General features: G+C 38.1%; 1 long non-coding RNA gene across 1 annotated transcript in view; it reads left to right on the top strand.

Moving 5' to 3' along the window:
* Window positions 1-912, top strand: part of LOC113959181 — a 39,959-nt gene extending 39,047 nt beyond the window's left edge. The window contains exon 5 of the long non-coding RNA XR_003531727.1: window positions 123-912. This is a non-coding gene — a long non-coding RNA (uncharacterized LOC113959181). The remainder of the gene's footprint in view (window positions 1-122) is intronic.
* Window positions 913-13,271: the final 12,359 nt, after the last annotated feature.

The raw sequence follows: 13,271 nt of genomic DNA, 5'->3' as shown, positions 1-13,271 counted from the left end.
GTGAGAAGATTAATTTTTTTCATTCTAGCATTTCGCAGTATTATTGGCTTGTTCCTTCGTATTAAATCTTTTCCACTTTTTTCTGCTATAGAAATGTAATTTGCATCATGTCTTTTTCCCAGGAGGCAGATGCTAGAAACTCCTCAGGAGCTGATTAAGATTTTTCTCACTGAGTTCACATTTGTCGTGTAATGATTTGTGAGTAGTCTGACTTGTTTGAAATACTAATGCTAGAAGTTTGGCTTAATTGACTAAGCTCTGGATCTTCTATAAACTTCACAAATTCTTTCCTAATTTCTTTCATTACAATGGCCTGCAAAGAAGTGGATCAGCAATCATCATTAAAATGTCATTTATATTCTGTGTGACTTCACTCTCCACATATGCTATATATTATACCTGCAAGAGGGAATTTTTGTGCTAACTTCTGCAAAAGTGGTAAGATTATCACAAAAAGGAAGTATATGCTGAAGATACAAAGAACTGTGGTTAGCTTTGACTCCAGCCAGAGCAGTTTTATAATGGAACCATACCCATTGATCCAATACTTGTGATGCTTTCCGATTATCCATGCAGTTCAGGACTCCCATCTAAATCACTTAATTCAGGTCCTTTTAAAACTTCCTGTATGTCACAGGACAATGGCATACCTTTCATACAATTACACTTCTTCATATATTATCTGCTAATTAATGCCCTTAGAAAGAATTTCTCTGCTTTCCACTAAACTAATTGGGCAGCAGAGAGTCCAAACTTTTAGCCAGTACATTGGTGAATACCTCAGCATCAATACAGAACTAGTAGACAGGGCTATGACTGGCAAAATCAAACTTGTCTTTGCTAGGTTTCAAGCCAGTTAAAGATGCGCTTCTATTGATTTTGAAATTTTGACATTTTCTCAGATTGCGAACTTAGCAGGGTTGCAAGTTAAACTCTTGCTCTGTTTAATGCCTCAGTAAGGCTTTTCCTCCTGCTCTTTTTAGTCTTCTACCATTTCTTCACATATTCCTTCGCAGTTATTTTTGTTAAACTTTCCTAGCATTTTTTCATCCAGGATCTGAATTACTGCAATGTCGGTTGTTAACCTTAGTGTGCAGTCTGAGCTTTTAAAACTTCTTTGTCCATCAGCTTGCCTAAATGGGAATAACCACTTGCAAATTGAACACACTTTGTGATTATGCCTCTGAAGTATACCCTGTTTAACACACATCAAAATACCCTTATAAGTATAGGAAATGGGGATTTCCCTAGTTTTGTTGAAGACAAAGGGTGATAATGGAACCGTTAGGATCAAGGAAGGAATTGAAGCTCCTAAAATCCTAAAATCTTCCTAAATCTGGAAGAACTTCCTCAAAGCAATGCAAAGCTACAATTCTAATAGTCTCTATGTAAGTATACCGTGGGTTAGCTAGTGTCTTTTTCTAATTATTTACATCGGTGTTCAGTTTCTTTCTTCTTTACAGGACTGCCTAGCTGGCATACAGCCAGGTGTCTCACTGCCCAGACCCTTAGAGGCATGGCCTGCTAGATATTCTCAGACCATGCCTAAAAATATATCAACAGACTTACATATTTCACAAAACAAAAATGTTCCAAATCTTCTTTTCTGTCAGAAATGCAATAGGAGATTTTAGTGTGTACTGACCTGTGTGGCTGGCACATTCTCGCAGGAACAAGAAAACCTGCCCATCTTTTCTTTCTGTCTAAGGGGATCCAGATCTCCTCCAAATCTCAGGATTTATTGGACTAGATAAAAGGAAAAAGAAGAAATGCACATGTATCCTAAAATTACTTGCACTACTTCAGGAGTGAAGAGGCCAGCGTTTTAATCACTGTTCCTGGGACCATGACTTTTTAATAGAAAATTGAAAAGCGGTACTAGGAACCGTGCTTCTGGGTTGGGAAAACTGGGGTTGAAATACTTCAGGTCTCCTCATTTTGTAGGAAAACAGGGTTGGACAAGAACACTTCCTCTTTTACTGCTCTCAGATGTCATACTTTTGCAGGAAGAAATGAGCCATACTTGCATGCTATTAAAAAATGTGTGGATATCTGTCATGAAGAGCTGGCTACCAGCTCCCAGGTAACACAGAGGTAGGGAACTCATGCCCTAGTACAGCAGCATGACACTCAGCTCCTTTATCTTCATCAGGAAGTCTCAAGCTCAGTGTTTTGGCTCTTTGCACTTGCTATTTTTTGTCACATACGTCCCCATGTGCTGAATGCTAGGCTTATCTAGGGTTCTATCTTCACTCCTAGGCATCCTATCTCTGTTCAGTGCTTCCACTCTTATTGTGCTGAACTGCACACTCATTTATCATAGAATCTAAGTGGGATATATCCTTGTTCACAGTTTAATAATTCCTGTTATGTGCTCATTTACTTTTCACTGGTACAATCTGATATACAGCACAGTGCAAAAGCCAGGGGTGCTAGGCTATAGCTGGTTGCAATGTGTATGAGGTGTTCCACCTATATATACACCCAGGAAATTCTCTCTGCCTTACTTCAGAGTTTCTTTTGCATGAATTTAACACTTTTTTGAAGAGTTCCTCCTTCTTTATGTCAGTCTGGTCTGGGATTTCTTTCAATCCAGTGTTATATCTTCTTTCTCAATTCTCCAAATTATCTATTTTTTAGGTGCTTTCTTTCAAGATCCTGAAGTCTCTTATCTCTATAGTTAACTGTATCTGAATGCCTGTTTAAGCCTGCCTCAACTTCAGTCACTCTACCTTTTATTGTAATTCCCTGAAAGAGGTTTACATCAAAGCTTTCATTGATGTTAGCTTAGACAGTAATTCTCTAATGTCTGCCAATCTTCCTCTGTTCTATTTTGTTTGTAGCACAATGCTAGGCCTCCAAGACCTCCTGGGGTCCCAGTGATTCTCTCTGGCCGCTTGTAAAGGCATTGATAATACCAGCAGTGCACCTCTGTACAAGTGTGCTGGCATAAGGGATTGGCAAATATTTTAGGTAGGGCTTCTGGATAATTTGCATTTTCTCAAAATCATCAAAAATTACATACTGATGGCTGCTTTGAATAACTGCTACAGCCTTTAAGACATGCCTTTTGCTCTGAAGAGCATCTACTATCCATTTTTTCATTTAGATTTCTGAACTTTTCAGACTTTATTAAAGGGTGAGTTCAGCCTCCTTGATCCAGTTTGTGACACATCACTCATGATTGCATGCTCATGTCACTTTTACATGCATATAAAATAGACTTAGGAAAATGTATCCCAAAACCCAGATCTACATGCTCAAGCTTCTCCTTTTGCCAAAAAGCAAATTCCCACGATTAAGCATATTACTCATTTATGCCTTTCCTGCCATATGAATATGGAAAAATACCTAGCCCTGCATTCTGCATTTCTTTGAAAATGGTCTGTGCCTTCATCTTTCTTTCTACTTCTCCTGCTTCTAATACAGAGTAGAAGAAATACCTTCTTTTTCCTTCTGTGCCCTTTCTGCACCATCTTCTGCAGTACTGTCTTCTGCACAACTACCACTGCAAAATCATTTGTTAGCTCCTTGATGCAGTTGTACTCAATCTGAAATAGTTCTCTCCTCAGCTGCTTTTACAGCCAGTACCCGTCCAGATTGAAATCAAATGCCCCATCTGGGATAAGAATGTTGGAAGTGCTCTCCATGGCCAAAGTGAAAAAATATACATCTAGTTGTCCAGTTTTGCACTGCTAAGGAAAACTTGCTGTAAAATGTGTAATTAGGAAGTTCTGCAGAGAGAGGTGAATCCTAAATCCCATCTTCCACTGAAATTTGCATGTTGTTATGTGAACAGCACAGTGCTTACAGGGGATTAGTTTCCCCAAACACTCATCTAGAAATAGATATCTCCAATGTGTAAGGGGCCACCACAGAGTCTGCTGTTAAAACTGTGCTGAAACACATCATGGTTGTCATCTGCTATAAATTTGTCCTTTGGTGGACATTACCCCTTTCACTGGAGCAACTCTGACACCAAGGGCACGAACTCCCGGAGGGCTGCCATGTAGGGTAGAGAAGCTTCACTAAAGAGAAGCTCCTTCTAACAGGAGGAGCACCCCACACTGTGCTTTGAGTTGAGAGCCCAAACTCACACATAAGTCTCAGCTCATGCTTCTTTTTTGGGGGGATTAATAGCTGAGCTGTGCTCTTCAGAAACACAGAAAAGCAGACAACTATCTAAGCAGTATCTGCTGTAGCAGCCCATTTTGACCCAGTGGAAATACCATGTATTTCATACCAGTCCTGATTATTGCTGCAAAGGCCCTTGCTTTTCCCTGAGCCTGGGTTTATAAGAATACTGCAATGGATCTTACAGCTTCCATGTTCCCTGTCACAGGAACCATAGAGACAGCCTAAAAGAGAGAATTCTGCACAGGTGTTACTATTCTCCTCTAAATTAAAACCTCTATTGCTTTCTCCAGAGATGAAGAAATCAATCAGCAGTCCTCTCCCTCTAAGAACAGAAACGTTTGAAGCCGTTTCCTTTGCTTTAATCTACAGGATATTCTGCTCTTGCTTTTTTTGCTCAGTTTTCTCCTGGTCCAAGATCTCGTAGCCCTGATTTAGGTGCTAACATGCTGCAGTGAGTTACCATCCCCAGGCAGCTTCATCATCTCCAATCTGTGCAGGCTTAAACTCTTAACCTATCATAATACCATGGTTAAGACCCATCATACATTTGAACAATTTAAAAGCCCGTCTGCTTCCCCACCATTCATTCTCTCTCTCTCAGTAAAGGCAAAATCAATTGCTCCCCATATGAAACAGAGGGAAGAAAAGTGGGCGTTTTCCATGGCTTTTTACAGCATTATAGACCCACCTTCCATGACCAAGTCTATTTTATGCTTCTACTGTTCTCAACCTTGCTGGTCTTTGAGGATGAAAAAGAATAATAACCTCCTTCACACTGCTGATACTCTGACATGACTTTAAATGACCAGAAACTTACATTGCAGTATTACATAGATACTGTGACTTTTATGCCACAATGTAGTGATTTGCATTATTCCTGTTAAAATCTGCAAAGTCATTGGTCTTCCCAATACACTATTTGTCATTTGGATACTCCTAAGACAGCCTCATTTCTAAAGTAATCATAAGGATTGAATAACTACATAGTGTCTAGTTTAAGAAGGTAAATGATGGTGAGTCATGAGACAATGAAATTTTACTAGGAATTTTACAGGTAGCACTACCCTGCTCATAGAAAGGATTTCTTGCTTTGTGCCTGCAGTTTCATAGAATGTAGGCATATGTGTGTTCGTTACCTCCCTGTACAGTAGAATAAAAGAAGTTGAACTGTAGTAAGCCTGAGTGCTCACTGCCAGACAAAAGCTTAAATCAAATCAAATAAGGAAAGCCATGGTTCTGCAATAAGCACAGGCGGTAGGCACACTAAAACAGAGTATTTACAGCAACCAAACAAAAACTAACTGCATACATAAAAAGCCCATCTTTTTTTCCAGTTCTTGTATCAGTTTGATTTCTATCTTGCCTTCAGTGATCAGGGAGAAAAGAGCTCCTATTGTTTAGTGACATTTCCGAATATTTATAGCTCTCTAGTAGTAACCTTTTGTTTGGTAGATAGCAGAGTTTGCACAGCATGTTGAGTATGTCATTAAACATTTGCCTGAAGATCTGAGTGTTAGTATCAATGACAGACTTTCCTAAACATGTCACATTTTCTTTGACTGTCATGAAAAATTATAGCTACTGTGACTCACACTTTAATAGCAGCTATTTGTGATATTTTAACCTAATGTACAGCCCCAGAGGAGAAACAAGAGACACAATAAAGCATCTGCCACTGACTTGCTTGAACTGAGGGACTCCAAGCATTATTAGGATGCCAAATTAAAGAGAAAAGGCTCTTGTGTCAAATGCCAAAGGGTCTTGGTGTTTGTTAACTTCACTGTAATTTATGTCTTATCTCTGAAAGCATATAAAGAGAGAGAAAAGAAATATTCCTTTCTTCTCTATTGTCTCTTACATAGGTCTTGTGATAGAAAGGGTTAAATACTTTAAGAAACCACACATAATTAACCATTATGCTATTAACAATTAAATAATTAATGGGAAATATTTATAACCTTCGAGTGTATCTTATTTTTTTCAATGTAAATTTTTAAAAGTAACACAAAAATTGTATGATATGGGTATTCTGGGTGCCAAATGGAAAAAAGACATTTGTGATGCATTCCTCCATTTTTTTTCTCTTAATCATCTTGCTCTTTTCTGCAGGAGAAAGTAAAAAATTAATATTTCAGGTTTCTATAAAAGGAAAACTGTTCTTTTCCCGTTTATCTGCAATCTTTCCCTCTTTCTGTCAAAACTTCTTGTGCCATTGTTACATACATCAGGAAACTTATTTATGACATAATTTGTCCACCTGAAAATGAGAATAGAAACACTTGCCTCCATCCTAGTAAAATTCAGTCTTTTTTGGAAACGTTTTAAGAACTCACAGGGAAGATGAAATAGTTGCCCATATTGTTTTATATAAATTCAGAGATTTAACCCATATAATTAGGATGGCAATGTCAAATGCTGAGCTCCAGAGGAAATACAAACAACTGCCACTAATAGCAGCCAGTTAACAGATTTTCTTGTGATGAAGCTCTTGACGTCTATTCTAAAAGCAAAGATTAATACATCATTCTGGATAAATATCATCAGCCACCTAGAAATCTTCACTCTAGAGTAAAGGAACCACTGTAGACTTTATAACAAAGGAACAAACTCTGCAGTCCCATGCGTGCTTCACTGTATATCATTTTATTACCTCACAGGAAAAAAGGAATCCATGAAATGTGATGTTGTTTTTGCTTGTCCTCACAGACATTCAGTAAATCAGGCCACACTACAGCAGCTATGTTCACACTTCAACATAAAACTCTGATATCACCTAAGCAGCTTTGTGAAATATGTTCTCAATAAACAGGACTGAAAAGTAAAGTTGCTATATGAATTAAGGGACAACACAAACATTCTTAAGGGAATGTGGATTCCCTTTTCAGACTTTACTGTCCAATATATTCTGTTAGGCTAACGCCTGCAAATTTATAATATTTTATTGGCAAATTTTTGATTGCACTGTTTAAACAAGGCATCTAATCAAGATTTTCAGGAAAGGAAAAGTCTAACTGAGATCATCTTTCTAATTTTCCACAGACTGCAGTTTCTATTTTCATTGACTGCATTCACCTCTCTGAAACAAGTCTCCTGTTTCTATCAGATGTATTAGCATGAGTACATCCATCACTATGTGCCTTGCCTTTGCATTGTAATGCAACTCTTGATCTTTCCTCTCAGAAACATCAACATGCATTTCTGCCTGATAATGTATAGTTGGGTGAGCGCTATCATACAGTACTTTTTGTAAAAGGATTATGAGACAGAGCAAAAGTTTTTTATTATTGTTTGATCACAAGGAACATATGTGAATGTTGCATTTCTCTCCTCAAAATTTAAATGGAATTAGTTACTAGAACAGAAGGGTTGCAGCTGTCACACATTGTTATAAGATCATTCAGAGACAGAACTACAACTTGGAGTCCTACTAAGATTATCCTTCTAAAAGGAGATTGAAAAAAAGGAAAGAGTACAATCTCAGTGACAGGTCTCTTCATAACATGTGTTATTTAGATGTAAAAAGATGAAGAACAGAAATTTGACACCTAAACCTAATAGATTCAAAAATGAACATACAGCCCAGAAAACAAGCTGTCCTTGTCTAGGACTCCACTTTTTGTCTCAGTCCCATGACCATTTACATCTGCAATACAAACTCTCACCAGTTATGACAGGGACTAGGATCCTACTCGTGTAAAAGACTACATAGATTCTTCAGAAGATACCATCATGATGGCCTTGCACTCACATATTAGTACAGACTCAATGGGACTCAGATAGTTTAAAAATAAAGTTCATCTGGCTCTAGTCCACAGATTGGAAACAAAGCATAATTTCAATCTGAGTTGTTATTGATCCAAAATTTCCTGTGAATTGGACATTTCCCTGTCCAGAATGAAGAGGGACTTAGCACAACACTCAGCCCATTCTATAAACTTTACTTTTGCTTTTATAGCACATTCAAATGTTGTGAGAAGGGACATGTGGAGGGAAACTGAATTACTAGTGAAGGACAGAGGAAGGGGGAGAAAGAGAGAGGGAGGTTAAAGAAGGAAAAGCAATCTACAAGGTGGAAGGAAGCATAAACCATCCTGATTTATACTTTTTCTCCACCCCTTCTGTTGATTGCTTTTCCTTCTATAGACACATCTTTACTCTTCTTCTACAAGGTGTGATGTGAACTGATTTACACTGCCTTTCCAATAGTTAACCCACCCTCCTACTCAAGAAAAAATATTAAAAAATTAATAAAGTTTACCTTGTTCAACTAGCTTTATTTGTCTTCACTGGCTGCGGGTTTTTTAATTTCATTACATTCAGTTATGTTGATAATATATAAACACCTTTTAATTTGTTGCTGTAAATAGTAAGTATGCCATATTGGCTTATGTGAACTTCAGCAGTAGATACTTGGAAAATGTCAGATGTAAATGAGCCTTGGATTGCTCTGTGTATCAGCTGTGCAAAGGGTAAAGATGTATAGTGGTCAATTTATACCCTGTTAAACAACTCTGATGATACAAAATGCTATTCCTCGTTGCAGGAGCTGCTTCATGGGTGGAGGAGTCATGAAAGGGCAAAATGGTCTTAAAAAGCTGCCCCATCCTTGCCCCCACAAGGTGTTAGGGCAAGAGTCTAAAGGGTGCTATGTGAGCAAACTCATGATCTTGCAGGCAACTGTGTCGAATTCCCCTCTCAAAAGTACTGAAACCAGCCCTGTGAGCCACGGTGCAGTCAGGTGGGCACAGGAAGCGCTCAAGTGGTCATGACCTGGATGTAAAATGAGTCAAAACCTGTAGGAGATCGTTTTAGCAAGTGTGAGATTCACTTTAATGTTTGAAACACTGTTTTCCTTTATAACAGACAGTTTAAACAACACTGCATGTAAACACTTCAGCAATATAAGTAGTGACTGCTTGTGACATATGTGAAAAGGAAATTTCCAAACTTAGTGACAAAACATTGCATAATTCCACAAGGATCACATCTGGAAAACAATGCAAAGTAGGACCAAAAAAAAGCATTCTTATCTTTGATGAATTCTTCAGTTGCATAGTAACTTTTCAATATAGCATCAACTTTTGAGAAGCCAGATGTTACGAAATGCAAACCACAATGAGTCAGTGTTTCCAGCAGTCAATTACAATCAGGATTAGTTTCTCCACCAGCTTCTCTGAGGTTTCAGATCTGACATTAGAGGTGAAGCATAGGACACCAACCCACAGCTCCTGTTTTAAGATTACTGAAAACAGCAGTTTCCCTTTAGCACTGGTGTGGCTGCCAGGCCAAGGTACCTTTTAGCAGGAATCAGAAACCCTATTGCTCTGGGTGGTGATGCAATGGCTTTCCTGACTCTTCACTGTCTGCTTGCAGACCATCTACATTGTACATTGTCACTTTTCGATCTGCTGAGGCCTCATGTGTTTATATCAGACATTCTGCCTGCACTTAGGGGTGGAAGAAAGGATCTGGGTGGCTCTTATTTCATTCTCAGTAAGTACAGCATCATTTTTCCACATCACCTTCTATGTCCTGCTGGTCTTTTAATGTGAGGTCATTTGGGACAGTAGCTCTGTGCTACACAGATTTAATAAACCACCTAGTTGACAGAGCTGTACTGTCTGCTGGGGGCCTCCAGGAATACCAAGAGCTTAGGGGCACATGGAAACAAAGACAGCTTTCCAAAGTCTCTCTCTACAGCCTCCACCAAACTGACGTGTCAGGCCTCATCTCAACTTGACGTTTTGACAGTGCTCTTCAGGTAAGAACTGAGAAGGTTGGATTTTGCCAGAACTTAACTTGAAAGGATTTCCAACAATTCTATTTCTTATTTATTCCCTTCTGACAAGAAAACTTTTACATGTGGGAATCTCATGAAGCAGAAAATCCAGCTTTTACATGGCATTCCCTCTTGGCGACAAATGGCACTAGAGTGACTGAGTCCATACCACAGCCTGAACATGATTTGCGTTTAGAAGAGAGGCTCTTCTCTGTCCCTGCAGGAATGCTGTGTCATTTCTCAGGCAGTCTTTATCTAGATGATACATTAAAAAAAAGTTGCATTCTGAGTCTGCCTAAAACTCCCACCACCACTTTCTAGCACAGGCAGCACACTTTTAATACAAAACGGACCTCTCATCTTTGCCCTAGGTAAGTGATACAGTATGAATTAAATAATGTAACATTTAATTTGTGTTCTATATTATAGCATAAGATATTAGAAATGATTCTCTGACACAATAATACTGACACCTTTAAAAATGCTTTTGTACTGGCTCACCCACCATATTTTCCTTCTACGGAAGAAAAATACTGTGAAACCACTTAGGAAGAAATGAGTTCTGGAGGTAGTTAATCACTTGTGCGAGTGCAAGGTGTGGGATGTGAGATAGGATTCATGGGCAGCAAACAGCAGCAAGACACTGAGAGAATGTGTATTCTGAGGGCCATTAATTTGCATTGAGTACACGGGGCTAGGAAAAGTGGTCTAGTTAATTAAACCGTGTCACTGAAACAGATTCAAAAGAGGTTTAGTTTAGTATTAAAGTCAGCTTTAGCCTACTTTCCACATGGGTTACACTGAGATAATTTATTCTGTATCTGAAGAAGTTCAGATATAGATTATGCAGTATCACTGGCTTTATAGAGCAGAGTTACCTGTGTAAACATCCCTCAGTATCTGTACGCTGTTCCTCTCCCTTCACTCGTTTGAAAATGTCAGTACAGACAAAAAATTTGAGGATGAGATTCATGGAAGGCTGATTTTTGCAAATGACAGAGGTGAAGTGACCTACTGAAAGTCTGAAGTAGCTTTTCGCCTCTAGGTATCTGTAACAAAAAACACTGGAGCTTTTAATATCTATTTATTCCTTTGTATTCACCCAGAAAATCACAATGCAAGCCAGTAGGACTAGCTCAGGCTTAAAATATTGGCAGTGATGCATGTCTACACTGACAAGCACAGATGAGCCAGATAGAGGAAGTCAGACTAAAATAACATCTGTTTGATCAGCACCTGTGTCTATTCACTTTTATTACCTTCATCACATTCCCAAAACAATAAAATGGGTGTTATTTGCGTAGATAATACATAAGGGAGACGAGTCCACTATGTACACAGATGGTAGTCCTTCATCTCAAATTAAAATTATCATCTTTTGGTAGCCCAAAATTTGCTTAAATGAAAGCAATAAAGCCCACAGGAGCACAAGGAACAACCTTATTGTTGTATGGCTACCATGGTTTTTTAGACAATGAAAGATTATCTGTAATTTAAATATTTTTAAAATTTTAATTTCATCTGAGGTTTTACCATCTGTGTGTCTACTGAACTCTTCCCTGTGTTGTTAGTAAGGTTCCTAGTTTCTTGACTTGGGATCTAGAAATAATGAAGGCTGGAGAGATGTTCAGCAGAACTGACTTTAAACGAAAATTTTAATACCTGGGAAGTTAAAGAGTTATTGAATGTGAAGTGTATACACTCAATTTTTTTTTATTTTCTGAAATATTCCACTTAAGAAGAACAGAAGTAAACTAGAAAAATTGTCAATTATTCCATGAGTTTTTAGAGAAAAATATGGCTCACTGAAAGCACTACCTAAAAGCTTGAGCTTACAGTCAGATTTATGGTCAAGGAAATGATCATCTTTACAGTTCCCAGAACTGTTCTGCTATTGTGACCTGGGAGCATTCAGGAGAAAAAGATTACTCTTGTAAGGGTTTATAGAACTGACTCCTGAGAAACCACAGTCATAGAAGAAAGAACTGAAGGTATCCAAACCCCACAATGCGAACACAGTTAATTTTGTACTCATGGAAAATCTCTGTATGAAAGTGTTTTCTTACTTCTGTTATTCAGTGTGTGAGGCAGTACAGGGTCAAGCAGGCATTTGGCTATTGATATTAAAGGTATCTATTAAAGAGGATTTGTATTTTGTTCTATTCCTAAGCATAAGAGCTGCAAGCACAGAAAGCAGTGGACACCCAGCAACTCAGAGGAAGTTAAAGTCTGAGACTTTTTAGGAAGCATAGCAAATTTTTATCACACCCTCCACACTCTGTAGTCATCCTACCGCCTGACATTTCAGCTTACTTCATGTCACCGCGTATATTCCTACAACATATCTTTTGTGATCAAAGTGGTGTGAAAATTACAAGCTAGAGCAGCCTTGGTATCAATATGTCAAACAAGGTTCCTAAACAGGATATGACAAAACAATGGGTGAAAATGGGGTATTATGAACAAAATGGTCATTCAGATCAAAGATATCAAGGGGTGATTTATAAAACAATGATTTAAAATAAATATTTTAAATTTGCATTTACCAATCTCTCCCAAAAGCATACATTGCTTTTCAATACAGGGTTCCAACATGCAATTTCAATCCACATAAAATTCCTAATAAAAAGCCAGATACTAAGAAGAGACAAGTAAATTCAGATGCAAGCTTGCTGACAGGCCACAAAATGCAAAACAACCAGAACATAAGCATCGCTTTTGTCTCTCTTTGTAATGTTTCCTTCAGATGTAATAACTGGTTTTAATATCCTAAAAGAGACACTAAAATGAATACCTACAAAACTGACTGCAGATAGGTGAAGTCTCATTAATTAAGCAATAATACCCCTTGAAATCAGCCATTACCAGCAGTTTTCTGTTATGAGCCATTAATATTTTAACTAGTAAGTCATTAATAGTGGCAATAACCAATTCTAAGGGGGTTATTGCTTGAATAAACTATTTTTAATGGTATTCAACATTCTGAAAAGCTTGGTCTGTTTTAAGTTTAAATTTTGATTCTGTAAGAAAATTTTGCCTCTGTAAGAAAAGCTATTCACACTGAAATAGAAGCATTGCTACAAGTACATAACACAATCTTGCATGGAATTTGTTCACGAGGCATAAGGCAAAATGTCTCCCCTGCCTGTATTATTATATCTGTGATGTTGATAGTCAGTCATGGCTTCTGTCATCTGCCTTTTTCTTTTCTGATGGCTGCTCTATAGCTTGCCTTGGTCAGGGAGTCCTGAGATACTTCAGTCATAGCCTCTAATCCCATCTCTTGCTGTGGTTCTCTTTTGATATAGCTGGGTATGTACAATTACTTTCAGATGAGCTTCTGAGGGGCAAAGAG

Source organism: Corapipo altera, unplaced genomic scaffold (genome assembly GCF_003945725.1).
Source record: "Corapipo altera isolate COAL_440 unplaced genomic scaffold, ASM394572v1 1, whole genome shotgun sequence".
In the NCBI taxonomy this organism is placed as follows: Eukaryota; Metazoa; Chordata; class Aves; order Passeriformes; family Pipridae; genus Corapipo; species Corapipo altera.
This window is presented reverse-complemented; position numbering and strand designations above follow the sequence as displayed.